The sequence below is a fragment of the Antedon bifida genome, chromosome 10 (assembly GCF_963402885.1).
Source record: "Antedon bifida chromosome 10, ecAntBifi1.1, whole genome shotgun sequence".
Taxonomy (NCBI): Eukaryota; Metazoa; Echinodermata; class Crinoidea; order Comatulida; family Antedonidae; genus Antedon; species Antedon bifida.
In genome coordinates, this window is record NC_136235.1 from 638915 (window position 1) to 655741 (window position 16827).

Genomic DNA, 16827 nt, shown 5'->3' on the forward strand with positions numbered 1-16827 from the left:
AGATATATAAAAGACCTATGCTAGATGTTGAATCCAAAACAGACAAAAAATATAATGATGATTAGTACAAACAAAAATAATATTGCATAACAAAATGTGAGACAAAGCTATGGTTGTCCGTTGTTCGTCGTATTCCCTTTCCTTTGTTTAAATCTTTACATATTTCCTTTGTCTTCCCGTATTTTCCTTCACCACCCTAACAATAACTCTCTCTACACGCGAAAAATTACAATTTCTCATATTATTTCTCTCGCTCTGAAAACGTTGAGTTTTTCTGTTGTTTGCCAGCGCGTATCGCACATGTAGCGTACTTAACTTATAGTCTGCGACTGATATTGAAAGAATTAACCAATCACTGATAAGGGTTTTACCTTGATTGACCAATCGGAGTGTTTCTTTGACTGCTTACGGTCGAGTTCAATGACTGAACAAAGAACAACAAAGCGAGTGGCGGGAGATTGGGACACGCTTTGTGGTAAAATCCTTTTTTATTATGAATGGTGGCCACATGTTTTTGTTGTGTAATCAGAAGAAACGTGGGTTATCCCCAGCCTTGTCTACGACTTCATTGTAACCACATGGAACTTTATATCAAGGAATATTAATTGTTTATTTACATGTTTCGTCTTACAATGTTGGTACCTTGGAATGAATGGAATGGAATATATAAACATTAGTGGATAATTTAAATACATGGTTTTGGTGACGAGTTCAGTGTTTGTGGTTAGGCCGCAAAAAACAAGTGAATGTTGGGTGACAATAATATACTTATTTTGAGGTTAATACGACATTTTTGTCATCAATTGTTATAGAAGTGAATTATACACCATCTTCACAAACAGAATGAAGGCTAGGTGAGTATATTTTGTATTGAAATGAAACGGAAAAAGAAGAAGCAAGCCTGCCAAGGCTGCCACTGCCAGGCCAGCACTAGGCAGGTTGACTGTTCTTTTATCCTCCCACTCCCCCGGAGGAAGGCTGCTTCCGGTGCCCTGAGCAACCTGGCACTTCCTGGTTACTTTGGAATCAAGTGGGCTTAGTTAGACAAGACTTAATTTGATTTTCTATTTCAGTTTTCAAGGCATGTTGCCAAATTTCGTCGAATTTATATTGATAAAGGGGCTGGGCCACTTGTTGTTATACTACTAGTGGTTATTAATATTATTATAGTTACCATAAATAAATAATAGTTTAATGGTACTATTTGTATTGGTTGCAATTTATTCTGTTAGTAGTATGATCAGGACAGTACTACAAAAGTGTTATTCCCTCGGGCTGTACAAGGGGTATGAAAAAAGATTATTTTGAGATGCGGCTTGATTACTAGTTATATTAATCATGAAATATAGAATATTATAATTCTCTCCATATAGTGCAATATAGCGTTCATTTTTTTTTTTATCTTTTGTGGTTAACTACCACCTTTATTCAACAATTACAGAATCTCATATATATATATTTACATTATTTCCTGCATATTTTTTTGTTATGTTATCTATATTGTTATAAATATATTGCATGTTTAATGAAAAAGAATAAAAAATATAGCGTTCATTATCAGTAGGCCTCACACATCCTGCATGCCTACCACCTAAATTGTTTCTAGGTATCCGCTGATGGTCATCCTTACATACATGATGTAGGAACTCCCTGAATGTTTACAAACCTACATACTTCCCACGATCATCACCATAAATATGTAAATATGTTACATTAAGATATTTAAGTACAAACTTAAGTATCAGCAAAAAAAAGTGGAGGAAGATTAATAGGATTACATTCCCCTTCTCATCTCTATTTCAAAAAAATAAAAAAAAACTTTTATAAATATTATTTTGTTTACTGATAAAATTGTTTTTTTTTTGGGTGGGGGGGTGGGGGTGATTAATTGTAGGCAAGGGGTAGAAAGCTAGGAATGAAGTTACAAAAGAATGAAAAAAAAACATTCTTTTTATTGGTTCAATGTCTTTATTTTAGTTAATTAACATTTTAATAAGAAACTTGTAATGTTTACAAGGGATTTCCTGACTGCGTAGTGTGTAACCCCTACATACTGGTCATTGTTTCCATGGCGAAGACTTTTTCTTTTGTCTAGCGTTGCTCGGAGCACTTGGGTCTTTGTTTGCTCTATGGTCTGATAAAAATGATGGCTATTGTTCTCCAGTGATAGAAACCAAAATTGATAATTTGATTGTTTCAGATTTATTTTTTCATTTATATTGTTGACGTATGGTGTTTTTTTAATGTTTGATTTTTTAGTTTAGTTTAATATTCATTTAAAAATGTTGAAGACTGTAACATTTTTTTGGGATATTATTATTATTTGTTTTAATTTAACGATATATTGTCTCCCTGTTTTTACATTATTTTGTTGGATATGCCATTTTAAATTCACAATACCATTATTTACCTAAAAAACTGTAATTTATAGGAAAAAATAGTAAAATTGTCTGTCAGTGTCAGATAATAGGTTCTTGGTTTAATTTAACTATTTATTTTTTCTTTTAAAAGTGAAATCATTCTTTTTTTTGTTTTTTTTTTCCTATGGAAGGGAATAACATTAAAACTTTTCCTATTCCAATTCCGGTTTTATAAAATTTATCATGAAAAATAAATATTTAATATTTATTTTTATGATTTTGGGATACAATACATCTTTAAAGTTATATCCCGCCCCCAAAACATAGAAAAAATAAAGATGTATAAAACCAAACTTTGAATTTGTAGTTTTAATTATTTTTATTAACTTTTTAAAAATAAAAAATTTAAAAACATATAAAAAATGACGATTTCGCTTATAAAGAACACAAAATAAACTGCTAAATTTAACCGCAAGCCTGTTGAAATTCAATTTTAGATAAAATCGTTTTTATCAGATAAAGATAATTTTTTTCTATCTAATTTTTTGGGTAAAAGTAAAAGTGGTCAGGTTGAAATCAACTGCTAGGATTAATACTTATTTCATGTTTGTATGTTTGGGTACTGCAGTATTTATTAGGTGCTAACTATAGGTAGGATAACAACTCACTCCCCCCCCCCCCCCCCCCCACCCCCCTCGCATCATCTACCTCCTTCCCCTTTTTCCTATAGCTTCATAATATTGTACATATTTATAAATAGATTATAATATTCAAGACGTTACTGCTTCAAATCAATCACTTTCATAGAGGGCAGCAAACAGTATTTAAACAATAATTGTCACAAAATATTTAAAAGAATATTTTTACAACTTGTTATACTACCCTATGACCAAGTATAATCTCATGCTAGAATATTATCCCACCCCTTGTAGGACAGATTCAGACAAGGGTCTCCTTATAAAAGCTTTGCTTATTTAGAGTTTTTCTTTTTCATAACTTTTGATGATGTTGTGCATAAACCTAAGTTTTATAGAATACACATTGATTTAGAATGAATAAATGAAAGAATGAATTATTGATTCATTTATTGATTGATTGAATGATTGATTGATTGAATATATTTCAGCCAAATTTCATAGCCAGACATCTTGAGGTACTATGTGGTCATAAGCAGTATACAGTATGTATTTGTTCTTTTTAACTGTACCACTTTAACAACATTTGTAAGTGTGAAAAAGAATAAATATTTTCTCCACCCATTTACATAAACACACTCTAAAACATGCATTTTGAAGCCACTATCTTTTAACATTTCATTTCATTTATTTTGTCTCAGATATAAAAAACAAAAAACAAACAATAGAGAGAGACAGGATTTCCAAAAGCGAACTAAATCATGTGGGTCTCCAAATCTGAATCAACACTCATAAACCTAATAACAACAGTAAGACTTACTTAATAATATCCATGACTTAATTACATTTATTATGTGACCTATGACACAACAAGTATTGCCTACTACTACTACTCTAATAATAAGCTCATTAATCAAATCATGCATATTCATGAGCATGCCATTATATTAAAATCCTTTTGTCTTTGGCGATGTAAGGTGCAAATTGCTCGTCAGATATGGGCGATGATCGTGGATTTTATTACAATCATTTTCTATGTATTTTGGTGAGTTTTATTTTAAATATGTATATTAAAAATTTACAACCATGTTATGTAATTTTGTTAGGTGTGAAAGGTATAAGGAGTTAATTTAATATGCTGTTTAATTTAATTCTGTTCTATTATTTGAACACTTTGTGTATTCAAATCAGATATTATTGTTTATATTGTTCTTAGACATAAAAAATAATGTAAATGTAAAATAGGAAATAACCTACGACTTGCAGCCTACTGGGCTGAATTGCACACATGTGACACATACCACAACTTTCTTCTCCCCTAAGGGTTCCTTCGTGTCGAGTGCTGTCACCAAATGCTGCCCGTCGTCTGTCCACAACGACAGGGGCTGAATACACCAGTACATAATTCAGTAGAACCCCTTTTAATGGGACACTGCCAGGAGCTAAACAAGTGTCCCCTCAATAGGGGTTGGTGATCTTAGTCTTACAACATACTGTGTACTGTATATCATTACAATAAATCCCCAATAAATCAAAAAGACACCGAAAGAGGGACTGTGCTACCCCTCGTTCCACGGGAAAGTGTCCTCTTAACAGAACAAATTCTAATCTAACACTTTATTAAGAATTGATACATACATAAAACATTATTTAATCATTATGTTTTATATTATTAAATACTCGATTATTTATTGTACTTTTTCAAACACTAAAAGCCGTGATATTTTTAACATTGTGTCGGTAGAGAATAGTAGGTAGAGAATAGTAGGTAGAGAATAGTAGGTAGAGAATAGTAGGTAGAGAATAGTAGGTAGAGAATAGTAGGTAGAGAATAGTAGGTAGAGAATAGTAGGTAGAGAATAGTAGGTAGAGAATAGTAGGTAGAGAATAGTAGGTAGAGAATAGTAGGTAGAGAATAGTAGGTAGAGAATAGTAGGTAGAGAATAGTAGGTAGAGAATAGTAGGTAGAGAATAGTAGGTAGAGAATAGTAGGTAGAGAATAGTAGGTACAGTAGATAAGAGGAGGTCTATCTTTTTTTTGTCATTTTTAGTTTTATTTCAAATTCTGGATTATTTCTGAAATTGATTTGGAAGTTTTTCAAGTGAGCCACCTATTGGTGTTAACATTGTATTTTTTCCGAATAATGTACTTGGTGGTTTGTATACCTTCCAACTTTTCAGTGGCCAATATTAGTGAGACAAATAAATTAAAAATGTATAGCTCCCTCAATTGGTTAATCCTGTCTAGTGGTCCTCCTCAACCTCTGTTGTTGTGGACAGACAAATGATAATGCCGTTTGGTGGCAGCTTGACCTTTGAGGGGAGATGAAAGTTGACAATGCCATTTGGTGGCAGCTTGACCTTTGAGGGGAGATGAAAGTTGACAATGCCATTTGGTGGCAGCTTGACCTTTGAGGGGAGATGAAAGTTGACAATGCCGTTTGGTGGCAGCTTGACCTTTGAGGGGAGATGAAAGTTGACAATGCCATTTGGTGGCAGCTTGACCTTTGAGGGGAGATGAAAGTTGACAATGCCGTTTGGTGGCAGCTTGACCTTTGAGGGGAGGTGAAAGTTGACAATGCTGTTTGGTGGCAGCTTGACCTTTGAGGGGAGGTGAAAGTTGACAATGCTGTTTGGTGGCAGCTTGACCTTTGAGGGGAGATGAAAGTTGACAATGCCGTTTGGTGGCAGCTTGACCTTTGAGGGGAGATGAAAGTTGATAATACCTCTATTTTCCACTAAATTTATTGGGTTTTCCTGTGCTATATTGATCATAAAAATACATTTTAACAGGTCTTACCTATTAAGCTAGATTTACACTCAAAATTAATTAAATGTTATTTTCTAAATAAGACTTTTCTACTATGGTTGATTGTCTTGATTATTTGTCGTATGCACACTCATAATAAAGAAAAACAAAACATCACTCTGATGGCGTAATATTCTAGTAGTGAGCCCTCTATTGTCAGTTATAATTTAATCGTATTTGGCAATTCATAAATTACTTTATATAAAGTATACTTTGTTATTAAACTATTGTATTTTTTTGTCAAGGTATTATAATTAAATTTAAATAAATGAATAAGAGTTACAGCCAATAATTAATATTTATAATATTCATAAAACATAGAAATAAGTATACATGTGCTTGTCTGTAATTAACTGAGATTAAGTATATTACTATGGCCTTTAATACCAAACAAACCTGATTTGTGAATAATTAACAAGTGAGCCCCCTATACTTCAAAATTAGAAAATGATTTTAAAGTTTATTTTTTATGGTGGCGCTATACCGTACTTCAATAAATTATTTAAAAAAAATCAGAAACCAATAATCTAACAAATTCTGCATGATTTTTGTTGTTTTTTAGATAAGTAACCAAGTGTAGGACTTACTAAACTTAAGTTAGAAACAAATATTTTATGTATTAAAATATTGATAAACTGTGCACATAGTTAAAATTAATTCAAACAACCACCTGCTTTTGCTATGTAAAATGTTATAGTTTTTATGTTAAATGCCATATAACATTTAAAAGGTGTTTTGTATGTTATTTATGTTAAATGCCATTAACAGTTTGTGTATTTAGTGGTACTTTAAAAAGCAGACACTATAATCACATATTGTAAGAAATAAAAGTTGATTATAAGATTAAGAAAAATGCTTGAAAAAGAAAGTTATTAGAACATCTTCTCTTATATAAAAGTGATAATTTATCTTTGTGAAAAGGTTGTATTGTCACTGTAGGCTATGAATGATTCCCTTTCCTACTTTTAGAAGGCGGTTCCTATCACTTATACATTTATAAATAGCTAGAGATTTTCATTAAGAAATTAAAATATTTGACTCCTTTCAGTTATTTGTGATTCACTTTACAGAGAGGTTAACATTTGTCCTTATTTGTACATGACCATAAATTTAAAAAAAAGGGGATTTTTTACAGGGACAGTTATAAAAATCATAACTTTTTTGCTTGTAAATAATCCGTGATTTCAACCTTTGATCCCAGCCTTAATGGATTCTGTAAGCATGTGCAAATATAAGCACATGCTTTGCTTGCGATGTGCTCATGCTTATTAAAATGGCAACAATCACATCACACAATCATTCCAAACCACATGGAAACATTCTAGATAAGTTTTTTCTAACCAATTCATTTAAAAATGTTTGTTATTGTTAATTATTTTAATTATTATTTTATTATTAATACACTTTGTTTTCTTTTTTTAACATTGATAAAATAAAATAAAAATAAAAGTCTCAACTATACAAAGATAAGGACGTAGGTCTTCTTCTTAATGGATTCCTCCATTCCGGTTGATCCTGATCAGGCGCGGATTTAGCCCCCCCGCCCCACCAACCAAATTTAACAGCCATGTTATTTTAAAAGAAAAAAAAATGGCTATTTTTATTTTTCTGCAACCCCACAGATATATGAAATATTTAGTCCCCCTAATCTATAATGCTGGATCTGCCTCTGCTGGTAGTTAACACAATCTGAATTCTATTTATGTGAATTATTTTTATAATTTTGATTCGTATCACAAGTTATTAGTTCTTCCAATCATTTTAATCTGGCGTATTATTATCGTGATGATAATATCACTGTTACTTTCATTATAAAATACACACTGAGAAAAACACATGTGAAGTGATTCCGTTTGCTTCATGTTTTATCAGTTTGCTTGTCGGTGGGACGACTTGTATGCTGTATCCTCATTAATATTCTTTTAAAGTATTAAAAAAAAGACTGTTAAAGTCATTAAAAAGTCACTTAATATTTAACACTATAATCATGCATTCTGTTAAATATTGCAGATTCATTAAAATTCAATGGCAAACATAAAAAATGGAAAATTCCACTTGCGCAGTTTTAAAAATGTTCTGATCATCATCATCAGTTTATATTTTATAATTTTGAATTTACCAACATAGTTTTCTGTCATCTTATTTCAACATTGGAATAAAAAAATGCAGTTTATCTGATCTTAAGATTTAAGCTAGTGTTTAGGTGGTTACCAGCGTGGCTAGCTCTCCATCTCTCCAATTTAATTATTTCTTGTCTTATTTTTCATTGATTTTTGTGCTAAAATATATTTAAAAAATTTTACACAATATGATAAGGTTATTAAGATTTTTTTAAATGTGAAAATGTTATTTTTACATAATTTTAAAGTAAGTACAATTAAATTTGAAACAGAAAAAATAGTTTGTGAATAAAGTGATGCTTTGTTGGTAACATATAAATTGTTAAAAACAAAACAATTTTAATACCATGTATTTGATATTAAGACACTATATATTTAGAACATGGAAAAACCAACATACTTTTCCACTTATTTATATTTGAAATTGTTTTTAATGAAATGAAAATAATTTTTAAAAGTTAAAATAAAATGTTATTGGAAAAATGAAAATAATTCTTAGTTAACATCAATGAACTAAATTGCAACATGGTAAAGATAATATTTTGGTTTACTGGAATTTTTAATCAATATAAGTGTAAGCTCATTTTTTTTTCATCTATTTTGTCTGAAATGAGATAATTCCCCGTCTTGCTATCTGGAGTAATAGTGGTTTGCTAATCTTGCATCATGTAGTTTGAAGCCAAAAAACAAACCGGAGACAAAGCAGAATTTTGCCAGCAGATGGTCCGATGTAAGTGCATTAATTTATCCATCCATCTAACTCATTACCATTACAATGGAAAAAGTATTACAAGCACACAAGAGGGAGTAAGCATACACACACAGACAGGCAGTCATACGCACTCACAGTCACGTTATAAGCCTTCTTATAAAGATCCCATCAATTATTTTATGCGCTCACTCAGGCACGACTGTCAGCTGCCCTACCAAAGCTATCTAACTTGATTAAGAAAAACAAGAGCAGTCGTCGGCGATAACCCAGCAAGACTTTTGACTGGCTACTATTTTTAGAATCTGGTTGCTAACTTTTAGAATATCAATGCGTCGTAAATTAGTTGGTCCTGTCAATTCAAATCATTTGAATGGAACATGTTTATGAATATATTAATAAAACTTTTATTTGATATTTTTTTATACCAATTGTATGCAAATTTGTTAAATCATTTTCATAAATTATAGGCATAATGCAAACTAATAATTTTTACTTTGATGATAATTTTTTTTTCTATTATCTTTTCAATTTGGTTTTTATTTTCAGCCATATGATATATGGCTAATTCAACCATATTTCAGTGTTGAGGGTGATAATTGGTATTTTGATATACACCTTCAACATAACCCTCACCTTTAATGTATAGTAAACAACTTTTATACTAATAAAATGTCTAGACTTTAATATCAAGATGGTTATACTTTATCATATGATTTAATATTCCTTTTATATAATCCTAAATATTGCAATATTCTTATATTATAAAAAATTCATCACTCATATTTCAACATTATCTAATCACAAATTTTATCAATTTGAATTGGGTTATTTTTCCAAAAGTATATGTTTTTTAAATTAATCATTCAATGTTATTTTAATCTTTTTTTTTTTTGCTTTAGGAAGTTGCCTTCTTTTTACTCTACTTATTACTTTAATTTATTCATGTAGCGAAACTTAAAAAACTTGTTAGAATAGAAGAGTATTTCTAATTTTAATAATTTTGTATTTCTTTCTTTAACAACTGATAAATATTATCAAAGAAAGAACAAAGTACAAACATTATAGTAATAAATTTCTTATACAATAAATAGAATATTAGACATCATAAAAAGAAAATTTTTATAAGATACTATTTAAATAGAATACAATTTCAATTCACATGTATTTACTCATCGTTTATAAATATAGTTTCGTAGCATAAATGATGGCAAGGATCCTGCATAGAGAAGTTTACACTTCTGTTTTCGCAGGACCCTTTACATAAAAAACATAAAACAATAAACACAACATAATAGATATAAAATAAAAAAAACATTTCCTATATACATTTTAGAGTTGTTCATCAGCATAAAGCGATAGTGTTTTTCTAACATGATTATTTATACATTTATTTTTCTTAAAAAGAAGATATTCAGTTTATTACTTCCAGTACATGTGAATTCTTTCTTTAGGCCTAAATTTACAATTATTTAATTCATATAATCAACTTAGTTTTTGTTGTTTTACTGTATTTTCATAATTTCTTTTTAATATCAATTTGTAAGTAAGTTTTTACATTAAAACGACCTAAAGCTAAATTAATTGGCTTTAACCTTGCTTTAGTTTTTTCTTTTCATTCTAATCATACTAATTTTGTACTTAAGTGAGATCGTTAAAGTTCAACCCAAATTGTCTAATCAGTTTGCAAAATAAAAATCAATAATTGTCCAAAGTTGCTGTCAACAAACTCATAATACAGCAAGGTTATTCCAATCTTGGTCTTCAATCTTGTTAATATTGCTGGCTACTTTTCTGCGTTAAAAGCCAGAACTTGTTTCTATAGTTAGAGCCCCAGGCGGGCTAGAACTTCTTCATTCTCATGCAAAACAGGCCATTAATTTAGTCAGGGTCGCACACGCGTTCATCAATATGGATTGTTTTATATGTCGTGTGCCGGTATGACGCTTGCTATTAATATGCAAATTCAAAAGATAATACATTGGTATTGTAAAGATTTTGTTCTCTTCTCTCTCTCTCAAGTAAATACTTTCTCTCACTAGCGCGTAGCCTCAGGGGATTAGAATGGAGACTACGTTTTTGATTAGATCTAAATCATGATTTTGTTCGCTCTTTCACGTAATTTGAGATGAAAATAAAAGCTGGTAAAGAAATGTGAAACTGGATTTATTCCCGGGTCCGTATCCTTATTAGGATACCTGCCTAATTAGAAGCTTCTTTATTAATTTCATATCATTTTACATCATTAATTATCTTTGTAGACCATTTACTAAAAAAAAACTTTTCACTAGAGAAAAAAAACTAAAAAAAAAAAGTTAGATTTACCCAACCTGCTTGATTCTACTACATGGAGTTTCCTCCATGATTAAATTAATTCTTGTTTTAACTTTTGTTTTTAATGAAATTATTGCAATTTTTTATTATAATTTCACTTAATTATCTGTTTTAAATGTTTGTATTCAGTATGAGGGACACCAGGCTAATTTAAGTTTACAGCAAGGTATTGTTCATTACAGTAAGTTGCTCTTGTCCTTGTTTTATATGTTGTGTATTGTATGGTAATGTTATTTTATTTGATAGTATGCTGGTCGAATAATACAAACAAAAACGAAACGAAAGATACATACTGGAGAATAAACAATGAAACCATTTTCAAAATATAGATTAATCATTTTACAAATTATTTATGGATTTTAATTACATGTAGTCTCATTCAGTTTTATAAGAATCTATTTTCTCGAATCTTTTTATTGCGTCTTATTTTCAAACACATTTTTTGTGACGTTTAAATCTTTATTCGGTTAAAAGTAAACAGTATAATGTAAAGGACGTAAATCTTAAATTGATCAAAAAAAATAAGTAATTTTCAACTTAGAAAATTGATCTAATTTGTTTTATTTTTCCGATTTTCACATTAAAATATGAATATGACTGAATGTTCCACGAACATTGTTAAAATGGAAAATCAATCTTTTTTTTTTCTAAATTAAAATAGACATGCAACGGAGTAATAATAATTGATGATAACATTGATTATCAATATGTAGATAAATGTGCTGTCAAATCTATTCCACCCCTGCATATTTTAAACCAAGTGGATGAAAATTAATTTTAATAAAACATTCTAAAGTTGAGTAATCTTAAATGACATCTGCTTTTTTAAAAAAAAGTTTTTTTAAAATTTCAGTCGAGAATTTAAAATTATTTTTTTCCGTTGTAATTTAGTAATGTGTTTGTGTTTAGACATTTAAACATACTTTATTAATTAAGATATATCCCCTTGAAAAAATAATTAGTAATCAAGTTTGTGTGGAATAGGTCATTTTTAATGTTACATAATTTTAACTAAAAATTGGTTGAGATCAAAAAGGCAAGGATATTCTTTTAATAAGTACCATTTTCATTAAGTTTTAATATTTGTTTTTTTCATGTTGGTTTCACTAAATATAGGAATATTATTATCAACTCATCGACAGTTCAGTTGTGAGCCAATTTAAGTCCTTTGATTGTGAACAAGTTTATTTGTGTTAATACAAGCCATTCCCTGAGAAATGTAAATAAAATACTCATCTATTTCTTTCACTCGGTCGACTTCGTTAAAGCGTGAATGAAACGTAAAGATCATGTTTCAATTGGTTGGTATCTACCGCGTTCGGTTCACTCTTCAAGAATCAATACAATCTTTAAACGCATCAATATTTTATAACTAAACCAGAGCCGGTAACTATTGCTGTTGTCAGCAAATTTGCTATTGACCAACATTTGATGTGTTCAATATACGTGAATCATTACACCATTCAACGAGTAAATATTTAGACGATTGATCTATTAGCTTGTAGCCTAGTCGATGAGCATCCAATCAGAATGCTTGGTATAGAATTATGTTTATATCGATACTTTGAATAAGATTAATTATCATTGTACCACAAAGCTGAGTCGCTGAGAATCAAATTACATGTAAGGCGGCCCTCTGCCGCTTTTGTCTTCAACAAACAAGAAATGCTCTGAAAAATTTTCAATATAATAATTTGATTATTTTTCTCCATTTGGTGGAAATTTAGAAAAACAAGGATCAGGCATTTTAAATATAGTCTTTTCACAACTCAATAAGAAGAATTTAACATACTGTTTGCAGTCTTAGCTGCTAACCTAGATAAACTGACATAGGCCTTTAACTGACATAGGCCTTTAACTGACATAGGCCTTTAACTGACATAGGCCTTTAACTGACATAGGCCTTTAACTGACATAGGCCTTTAACTCAAAAAGCATTAAAAATGTTATTTAGTTATAGTTATTGCTCTCTCCTCAAAAAGGTCACTGTGTGTCAGTTTATCTGTGTATTGTATTGAGCAAAATAAACAATGGGCTTATGACATTAGTCTTTAGGTTAATTAAAGACAATAATATCTAGTTGAATTATATATTTAAACACTTAGATACACTTAATTGATAGGTCCATGCTGAGACTATTATGTAACTGCACTATTGTAGTCAAGGACAACAAACTTTGAACCAATCAAAATCCATACATTATACCTAGATGCAGCATTGCAGACTTGAATTGATTTAGGTCACAAAATCTTATCACCTTAGTATTATAATTACAGTCAATAGAGCATCGCAAATTAAGATGATGCCAAAATGCTGTGAAATCTATCATGTCTTGTCCGCACTCGAGGCTGGCTCTTACCCGAGTAGCGCCAACTAGATGTATGAACTGCCTTCACGCATCGTTAGACAGTTAATTAACATAAATTGCATTGTATGATGAGCTTGCTGTTTAAATACAATCACTCTCGTGATCTTTAGCAGTATTGATTTCTTTCAGTAATGCTGCCCTACTTTCACAATATTTTTTACGATACTGCATATATTGAGAAATCAGTCATTAATCACTTTACTATGTTTGGTTTTTTAGTAAAAATGAATTAGTCATTGAATAAATGTTGTATTAGCAATACTTAGATGGAAGTAATCAGTTTTTAGACCATTGAATGAAATCACTACCATATTTGGACATATCACTACCATATTTGGCTATATCACTACCATATTTAAATTGATTCCTGAATGTTTTGAAAATAGCATAAACTTTTAAACACAAATTTGTTTTCCATTATAATGTATATCAAAAAAAGGATTGCATACCAGTAATATACCGTACAAACAATCAAGTTTAATGTTTTTTCTTTGAATGATTGTAGATGAGTATTTGCATAATGTAACAGCATACATATTCATTCATTCACATTGTAACATTGGAACTTTGCCAACTTTTCATGTTTGTATTCATGCTTACTATTTATGCTGGTTGCTGCTTAGTTTTGCATAATCAGATTAAAACTTTCTTATGTTGATATTAATCTTCAATAGGTTGAATTGAGATAACTTTAATTAATAATTAATTGTTGAATCCATTTTTGATAAATAAGATATTGTTCAACCCATTCCCTACACTTACTGCATGTTTGTTGTTGTTTTATGTAGTGGTATACAATACCAGTCTATCATCACTCGTACAATTATTTATTTATTTATTTATTTATTTATTCTTTCTTTTGACTAGATTGTATTTTCAGTAACATAGTACTGCTTTTCAAAATGGTTCAGTTACAAGGTTTAAAAGTAAAGAAAAATATATACATATACATATATACAGAAAGTATACATAGGCCTAATTTGAAAGGTATATACAGAACAGATTTGCAAAAACTTCATTTCATTGTCTATGAATGTTGTTTAAAAAAAAATTATGTGACTCAGTATTTTTGTCTTGTAAATATTGTTTGTATCTGTGTCTCAGTTTTTTTTTTACATGTTTGATTTTTAAGGTGTATATACAGTAATTATTTTAATTTTAGATTTAGAATTACATAATTAATATTTTAATTTAAGTAATATTAATAATTTCAATCATATTGTTCATTATAAAATTATTTTTATATTACATTATGTATTAACAGGGAGATGTAAAATAATAATATTTTACATCTCATTACACCTGGTGTTAATAGACAGTTTAAATGTTATAAGATTCTTATGGTTGATAAAATAATATTAACAAATAAAAAAAATAATATGTACGAAATGATATTAATATTTTGCTTATTGGTTGCCAGACATATTCAAACATTTATGCAAATGTATTCATGTTTGATAACACCTACTATCAGACTAAACTCACAGCATCATCAAACCTGTCTTAAAATTGGCAGTTTGCCAAGATTTCACGAGAAAAAAAGCAATAGTAGAGCGTGCATTCCATTTGAATGAGTCCTCGCGACATAACATGTCAAGTGAAATCTCTCGTGGGATCAACGTAATGTTTACAGGCTTTAATCTTGCATCTAATTAGCATATAATTAACATTTGAATAAATGTGTGTTACAGTTATATTGAATCTCCATGCAAGTTAATAGTGAATTATTAATTTTTTAAAGCTAAATTTTAACAAAATCTTCAAAATGTTTAAAAATATTTATTATTATATTATAGTTCAAAACAGTCAAATAAAAACAACTTAATTTTGATTTAAGATTTATAATATTAATAAAATAACGAAATCTAATAGTAGCATAAATGTATCAATATTTATTATTTTAACTTTTTAAAAACAGGCAGATAAAAACAACATAATTATGATTTAAAATTTAATGATATTAATAAAATAATTCATGAAAAAAAGTCATGAAAGATGATTTCCCCAAAAACTTGTATTTATAAGTTTATTTACTGTTTTAACGTAAAGAATTGTTAAACAGGTAAAAAACCAGATGAAAAATAAATCAAACTTTGAATAAGCTATTTATTTAAGCTAGTTATTGACTATTGAACAAAAAAATGATTTCATTAAAAAAACAGTTGCGTTTAACCAAAAACCCATAATTTACTATTTTAATTATTCTCAAACATCACAAATTATTTTTCATTTTAAATGTAAGATCTTGGAATTTGACTAATTTCTGGAAATCCTGACGTATATGAAAATTAATTGGAAAGTTTTGCCACACTAATCTGGCTATTGCTTCACTTTGCATCACGTCTAATTAGAAAATCAATCGTTAATATCGATGGTAAATTAAACCCATTTATCAGATCTTAATATTTATATTTCGATCTTAATAATTAATCACTATCAAAGCATTAGTCATTTGGCAGAGCCTTTGAGGGTGTTGTTGTCAATAATCGGTACAGATTTTAGACCATTTTTTCAATCGTTCCACAGAAAAAAATATTTCACAGTAATAATATATAAAATTTTTAATTTAAAATTAGTAGTAATAGTTTAAAAGTAGTCGTGTGTCCCTCCTATAATCATGTTTTTCAAAAGATTAATTAAAATTTATTTAAGTCTACAAGTTGTGGCATGGTAGAGTTTGTCATTTAGTGGTTGATGCTAACAGGTGATATCAACTTTGTGATGTTTGATTCATAACCGTATCGGACCACGCTTAGGATTATGTTTACATTATCAATTGAAATTGGCGTATCCATCTAATACTGATGAGTGCTTAGCAGCCCTCATCATGGTGTCTTTGTTTGTCGTTTTACTCCCTAAAGTGGCACTGTACTCTTCTGTAATCTTAAGTAGTCATTTCTCTTTGTTTTAGATGATGTTTTTGGTCTGTCAAAGTTTATGAAGATTGCCAAGGCTTTGACAATAAAGTATGCCACCTTTGATTTTGATAATACAGTTTAAAATTTTTAGTAAAATGTTGTTAAATTGGATAAAAGTGATAAATAGAAGGATAAAGTAAACGATAGTAAAATAGTGATAAAGTAAATTTTGATTTGATAATTGACTATTCTAGAGGAAGGCCAAGCTGGGTTTATTCCTATGGATAGGTTAAAAAAGGCTTCTAAGAAATCATTTTTATTCTGGGGGACCAGAGGACCCCCCATCCCCTTAATCACTTTTTATGATAAGATGATGGGTAGTGATTTTTGTGATGTTGCAATTTTTGTAAAGTCAAGTACTTGCTTAAATAATGAAGAAAAACATCAATTTTTAGTTTGATTCTTAGTTTCTATAACTTTTTATATCTGTATTATGTTAGGAGTCATTGGTCCCTATTTTTTAAAGACTGGTTCCTTGTTGACCACTACCTAAATCATTAAATATTTCAATATAAAAACATAGGCTGCAATGATAATGAATATTGTTCTGGAGACTAGGATAAACCTACTGCAA

At 29.5% G+C, this 16827-nt stretch overlaps 1 long non-coding RNA gene across 1 annotated transcript in view; it reads left to right on the top strand.

Moving 5' to 3' along the window:
• The first annotated feature begins 410 nt into the window (after nucleotides 1-410).
• Nucleotides 411-16827, top strand: part of LOC144854465 (uncharacterized) — a 73747-nt gene continuing 57330 nt past the window's right edge. The window contains exon 1 of the long non-coding RNA XR_013614613.1: nucleotides 411-854. This is a non-coding gene — a long non-coding RNA (uncharacterized LOC144854465). The remainder of the gene's footprint in view (nucleotides 855-16827) is intronic.